Source organism: Ruditapes philippinarum, unplaced genomic scaffold (genome assembly GCF_026571515.1).
Source record: "Ruditapes philippinarum isolate M1 unplaced genomic scaffold, ASM2657151v2 ctg480_1_1_1_1, whole genome shotgun sequence".
In the NCBI taxonomy this organism is placed as follows: domain Eukaryota; kingdom Metazoa; phylum Mollusca; class Bivalvia; order Venerida; family Veneridae; genus Ruditapes; species Ruditapes philippinarum.
In genome coordinates this window covers 78,839-86,534 of record NW_026861772.1, presented here as the reverse complement: position 1 = coordinate 86,534, position 7,696 = coordinate 78,839, and the positions used below count along the sequence as shown (strand labels likewise).

Genomic DNA, 7,696 nt, shown 5'->3' with positions numbered 1-7,696 from the left:
ATGTATTCTGCCGTTACAGCTAAAGTTGGCTTTGTTATCATTATTTTACTCTAAAATGAATTTAAAAACGGTTACCGCAATAGAAATAATTAATTTTCAAAACGGAGTAAAAAATTTCCAGCTTTTAATTGCATTGTAATTGCAACAGATGTAAAACACATTTACAGCACGCATGTTGCATACGTCGTTGAGGTGATATAACTGCAAATTACCCCTGACGTTTCGTTTGTCTTTTACTGATTATTACTATACATACAACATCCTATTATCTTTACGACGAATAAACGCACCTTTTTAATATATATTTTTTCATATAGCAATTATTATTACCTGCTCTGGTCACCAGTTTCAGGTTATCCCCAATAAATCATATGCTTGAGATAAGATAAAAATCTACGATAGTTCTATCATCATCATGAAATTGATAAAGATCTTTAACATATTTAGACTATAATAATATGTTGCTGCATATAGAAAAAGAAAACGACCATTCACGTAAATCATTTTTTTATGTTGATTCTTTCATATTGTGTCAAATTAAATTATATTCATATTATAATTAAGAATATTGACCCCCAAAACAGTTTGAAAGTAAATATTGTGAAAATCGGGAACTATCTATACAAAAATTATAGACACACATAAAAGATGCCTATACTCTACGGAGTGTTGTTTTTGGATGAATGATGATCAGTGGTATATCCTTCATATCAGTTCATTTACGAAGGTATTAAATTACGTTATTTCAATGGTAGAAAAACATGTCTGAAATGACTGTACCAATTCTTTTAATGTTTCCTTATATATTTTATGTATATCATTACATCGTTTTTAAAACATTTATGTAATTTGATGGATCTTTGAAGCTTATATATGTAACATAAACTCAAACCATAACCGCTACTAATAGGGTAAAATGATAAAGAAGAACATAACAAACGACACACAAAATAAGTTTAAATTTAATAGAAAGAGTTCTAATCTATTTTACGTGCAAGACAGCCTAATTACATATAAACAACAGTGCGAATCTGGGATAATGATACAAAGTCAAAAGTATGAAAATACTGGAACAGTTACATTCCGACATGTCTTGGCCAGACCGTAAATGCAGTTGACTTTGTCTGACATTCATTTCTAACAGTTTATATAAGCAGACCCAATAATAGGATAGTAATGCATGGAGAACACCGGGATTATACATTCTCGCATGATAAATTGTAGACAAGCAAAATACCACTTTTGAAAGGTATATAGTCGGGAGCAGATTGTTCTTTACATTTGAAATAAATAGTGTATAGTAGTTATGCATTGTGTTGTAATTAATGGATTTTATTAACTAATTATTATTGTAAAGAAATACCATTAAGCCATTTAATGTGATTTGGTTAATTGCTAAAGCAAGAAAATCAAGACATATTATTTAATAGTGGGTACTAAATTTGAAACGGGGGAATTTATTTCTGGATTAATATTTCCTTACTTAATGCCTTAGAATGGACTGTACCAGTATATTGTGTAAGTATTTAGAAGACATAGTCTTCTCAAAATTGATGATAGATATAACATTGTTGATAAAATAATATAAAAATAGTATTGTTTTGAGTAACAGAATATAAAATCTGACTGCTGCATTATAATAATAATAAACGGTAAAAGAATGATTGCATGTGGAAAAAAACCCACAAAATATTAATAAACAATAGTTAATTAATTAATATCCTATTTTGAAAACATGAAATATTTATAAAGTCACCATACTAATACATAAATTTATTTTTGTTGTTTTCTTTTGAATATTTTATTGTAAGTTTATTTTATATTATGAATGCGTTATCGTCGACAATAGTTAACACAGAACTAAAGGCAATCATGTGATAATTGACTAAAATGAAATCTAAGAATACAAAAACGACATTTTTTTTTTGGTATGTACATGCTCATCGATAACGAAATAATAAAGGAAAAAAAATATTATTGTAACTAATTTTTATATAAGCAATTGTCAAATGCATTAAGTTCTCGTCACTATTTCAATTCTAACATAATAAATATATGAGAAAATGCGCAGTCACTACTGTAGTTCTTTTATTTTATTTTAATTCAATCTGAAAAATAGTGGGAAAAAACAGAACTAAGATTGTAATAAGAAATTTTAAGCGAAAATTATTTTTAAAAACAATAGCAGTTTCTTTCAGTATTTTGGATGTTATTAAAGTACCCATGTAGCTTTCATACCAAACGTAATGATAACCAATTTGAGTAAAGGATTATATATCAGTAGGCAAAAAAGTTTTGTAATGACATACAACATCTTCAAATACATATATCATTCTACAATTGTTTCAAGCTCAAATTTTGATAAAAATAGAATATTTAATCATTATTTATTAATCATGCAGGAAATCGTGATATTGTGAGTACAATTTTCCTTTAACAAAAACAATAAATACAACTTACTGTGCATTGACATATTCAATGTTTTCATATATTGTGATTAAAATTTGTGATCAAAATAAGTTGTTTTATCTAAGGATGTCAACAAATAAAATTACCAGTCAAGTTGAGCAAAAGAAAACGATGTAATGTGTAACAATTAGAAAACGTAAGCATTCGGTAAAATAACAATACGCGAACACCTAGCATAAGAAAAATGAATTTCAAACTTTTTGAAAATCGTTTCTTATTATTCCTTCTAAGTTGTATGATTCAATCTTTATTTAATAATTAAGGTCGTTAGGGACAGAGTTTTATGGATGATGTTGTCTGACATGCGGTCATTTAAAACTGATGATTTTTGCTAAAAATATTATATAATTATTCAGAAAGTTGAATTTGGTTTGAGTAATATACCATAAAGAAATATGATGGCAAGTTATTGGATTTAATAGTTTTGAAACAATGTAGATTAATTCTAAGTTAAAAACAATAAATAACACATTGTACTACATAAAGTGCTTACAACTATGGCAAAGATTTATTATACATTGTTGAAATTTCAACCTGATACAAAAAAAATCCAGATATTTTATATTATATATGTTTTCGATTTTGTCTTAGTGTAACTGTTTACAATTATGTGTTGTAGATCTGTTAATAACGTTACATTCTGTATTTTTTCATATCAGTTATTTTCTGCAAGCATGTAATCGTAAAGTACTTTGTTTGTTCTCAAAGGCAAACATTTTAGCACTTGCAAAACATTATTGACGATCTCTCATTATTTTGAAAATAATCCTACATTAACTTCTTTATTAGAATCTGAAATAAAAAGATAGGAAATAGTGATGAATATCCAGGGTATAAATTTTTGCAGAAATAATTTTGATTATTGCTTTCAATGTATTACTTCAAAGTATAATAGCAGATTTATATACTAAATTGCGCAATGGTCTTTGGTGTTTGATAAATGTATTTAGGACTTGGTCCGACACTATGGAATTCTTATTTTATGTTGGATCACAAATTGCCTTCCGTCGAAATTATTTGGCTTAAAATAATTTTATAACAACTCACTCACTCATAATAAGAAATATTCTTAAAAAACACATTATTTATCAAAAAATAGAAATAAATAAAAATAAAATATAATAAACTAGTTTGAGAATGAATTAAACAAGAAATAAACTGTTTGGAAAGCAATTGTTGACGTCAGATCATATCGTAATAAATTTGTTTTTTTGTTTAAATCAGAATACATCAAATGCTCTCATATCATTGTTTGTTAAGAAACTATAATTTAATTATGTATTTTATATTAAACTGACAAAAGTAAGATAAACTTAAAATTAACATATTATACTTAGATGAATTAACTTTGCTACACACTGGCCTGAAAGAAACAATGTTAAGAAAAGAGATATTTTATCTTCCACTTTGCATTGATTTAATTATTATTGAGCATTTTGACATTCTTCTTTCTTATCAGCTAGTACTTGCTTTGACATTTCGAGTACGTTTTGTATTTCATGAGGACTGTTTTTGCATTAATTCTATAAAATGTGTAAAATATATTAATGTGTTTTAAATGTCCCAAAACGATTTAAAATGGTAAAGAACGAATCTGGCAAGAAATTTATATTATTATCTCTGTTTAATCTTTACAATAAATGTCATACCAATGCCTCATTTTCTGCCATAAAGATAATTATGTAATAGTTATATTTAAGACTGTGCCAAGCATGTCACAACGAAAGCTTCTGTTGAATAAATGAGATAATATAAAACGTCATTCACGGAAAGCCAAGGAATGAAATAATCTGAATTACGTAACGCTACATAAACTGAGAATTTATTCGGCAGTTATACAATTTTTATGTTACTTTTTATAACACCTAGTTGATATGTTTTTCCTGTTACATATTTGATTAAAGGTTACTTTAACTATATAAACAGTGAAAACAAATTAATGCAATTTGTAAACATTGATTCAGAATAGGTCACTATGACTTTTAAATTGGACTGACGTATGTTTTTGTCAAGAAAATTCTTGCCTTGCTCCACAGTTTGAAATTTTTAATATCTTTGGAAAACTTCTGAAACAACCACATGTTAATACAATTCATGATTTTTCAAAAAGATAAATTGACGAACCACTTTTATACTATAATGATATCTGCCAAATGGCAAAAATAACTTTTTTTTGTAATCACTCGTATGGACTAACTCCGAAATTAAGAATTTTTTTTTCAGCAAAAACAAACTTTTCAGTTACAGTTTCGAAAATAAGCGCAACATGTTGACTAATATATTGTGACGGGTAGTGCACCGTAAAGCTGTAACGATAAAAGTGTGTCTGTACCTACGGATTAGCTAGAGAAAACCCACATTTGCCGAGGTCCGGATAACATCTATGACAATCACGCTGCGGGATACCGACACATTTATGATACGTGATTGTATAATATAGATTCAGATAAAACACATATCACACTAGGTATATTTACTTGAATCATAAATAATATGACAGCAATCATGTTTAATAAAAGTTGTACTTTTATTGTTTAAATATGCAGGTATAAGGTGCAATCCATTTACTTCAAAAGAGATTACTTTAAATATGAATTGTCGGTATTTAGAAAAAAAATAGTAAAAACTAAATTACATAATTATCCCAATAAAATTAGTTGATAAGCTTATACATGTAGTTTATAAGCTAAGGTTACGATCTCATGTCGAGGGGTTTATATGTAATATTTCAAAATGTCAAAACCTCACGTCTAAAATCACGACTGGTTAAAATTATTACAGACATTTTATTTCCCAAACAAATATTATAGTTGTTTAATCAAACATCAATTTCTTCTTTTGTTTTCATGCATAAGTGAACCAACAGGTAACTTTGTCATGGTAAAACGTAAGAAATAAACGGATTTTGATAATACACATGCTATTAAAACGCAACTAAATGCTAATTTAAAAATAAGTGTTACGCAGAATTCAAAAGGTGACGTTACAAAAACAGGATGATAGTATTAACAGGATGTGTGCTGTGTAAAAAGGCTAATTAAAACCATCCGTCTTTGTACTTATAATTGATCGTAGGATGGTGATGAATATACAAGGTTTTTACTTACTAATAAAATAAATATGTTGACGAGTGTTCCACGCATAGTGTTTATTCTAAACGCTTTTAGACTTAGTAATGTGTTAGTAATCTGTTTTTATTTGTTGTCCCATGGTTTTCATGATTATTACAAGAAAAGTGCATCATGTAAAATATTTTCATTATTGTATTTTCAGGATCAACAAGATGAAAATATTTTGGAAATTATACAGGATGTAGTATTAAAGACAATATAATTTCAATTATCGTACATTTCATTTTTAGGCATTTTAATACGATATTTTCAATAAAAATCCAAAAAGTAAATGAAAAGTATGGCGATTCAAATTGATTCAAATTTAGACAATTATAAAAGTAAGTGAAATTGTTTCATAACTTTAAAAAGACTGAATGTGAAGCAGAAAAATGGACGAAAAGAATGGAGAAAGTTCTAACCAAGACAGCAGATCTTCAAAATCAAAATCTTGCAAAGAGGCGAAAAAGGCAACACTTTCACCACCAACTGAAGCAACCGAGCACAAAAAGCCAAATCAACAACAACGTACAACCTACGTTCCGGATACAAATCTTCCACTAGCTTGCCTTGTTTGTTTATGTTTCAATTTTCCATTAGGTGTTGTTGCAATGTACCTATCACTTTCCGCTGCTAGATTTTACAGAGATGGTAATGTTGTAAAAGGTGAAAAAAGAGCAAAGTTATCTGTGTTATTAAGTTTGTTTAGTATTGTAACCACTGTTCTTATAGTTACGGCCATAGTTGTTTGGATTGTGGTAGATAAGCAGAACCAAAGAGCTCTGAAGGAATTAAAAACTTGATTTTTATGCTAATTTTAAGGCGACAAGAGTGTGATGGTATTTGTGCCAGCAAAAAGATTGTGACAGCAGAGAACCAGTTTATATGTGATAATTATATATGATAAAAAACATGTGAACTATAATGTTGAATAAAGTGCGAGTATAGCTTCCAAAATTCTAAATATGCAAAATATGAAAATTATAGTTTTGCCAGATGATACCTTTGAACCTTTTCATTTTTCATTGACAGATAAATAGATTTTGCTTTATAGTTTGTGAAATAAAATTCCATATATTATAGTGATGATTACAGTATTTTGTTAAATGTTAAGAAGTAATATTTCAAGACATATAATGACATTTAAGGCTAAACCCTAAAGTATCATGCTTTAAATAAATTATATACTAAGCTCATGTTTTTTTTTGAAATTTATTTCATTAAAGATAGAATAAAGAAACTTAGGTGATTCTTAAGGAATATGGTTAATTTGAATATGAGGATGCACGAACTATGTTTGGGAAGCTTGTTTCCCTATTACTGGTAAAGTTTATATAAAACTTTCTTTAAAGAAGAATGTTTACCTAAAGTGAGAAGAGTTAAACCGTTACACATCTTCACAGTGTGTACTCACAAGTTCTTTAAAGTGACAATAAAGAAATTATCATTGTATATTATATCTCTAAACACTACTTTATAACTTCATATTATTTATGTATGTCTATCGATCAATAAGGAATGTAAAAATCATGTTAAAAAGAATTATAAAATGATAGGTAAAAACATACGTATTGCTTTTACAAGTTCCATAATAATACTGTTAGGAAAGACAAAATTCCAATTATAATTAGTTTAAAGGTATCGGTTTTGCAAATGAGTGAATTTCTCATATTGGTAATAATGATGCATCTAAATAGAGACTAGTGATTTTCTCATGTCAGTTATTTGTTAATATATTATATAAACAATAGCACAGTAGAACAAAGAATCACAACAACCATCATTCCAATCATTGTATAATCTATTTTGTATATATGGTCTGCTTTTGATAACAATAGTTTTGACTTTGATTGTATTACGATTGTAAAACGTCAAAAGTGATATCGCATTTTTGTTGTGATATGTGCCTTCTTAGACAAGTGTTATGATCTTTTACGCATAATTATATATATACTTCTGAATATTTTTTAACACCAGTATATATCATGTTACAAGGGGTAATATTTGAAACCAAAACATTTTTTGAAAAAATGCGGATGCCTCTATTCTATACTTATATAGTCATATGTTTATGAATATATGTAATTAATACAGTATTTTAATAAAAAGTTCATATA

At 27.6% G+C, this 7,696-nt stretch overlaps 1 long non-coding RNA gene across 1 annotated transcript; it reads left to right on the top strand.

Moving 5' to 3' along the window:
- Window positions 1-1,127: 1,127 nt before the first annotated feature.
- LOC132716784 (uncharacterized) lies at window positions 1,128-6,771 on the top strand. Its single transcript, XR_009623869.1, has 2 exons — window positions 1,128-1,518; window positions 5,743-6,771. It is a non-coding gene; the product is annotated as an uncharacterized LOC132716784 (long non-coding RNA).
- The last annotated feature ends 925 nt before the right edge of the window (window positions 6,772-7,696 follow it).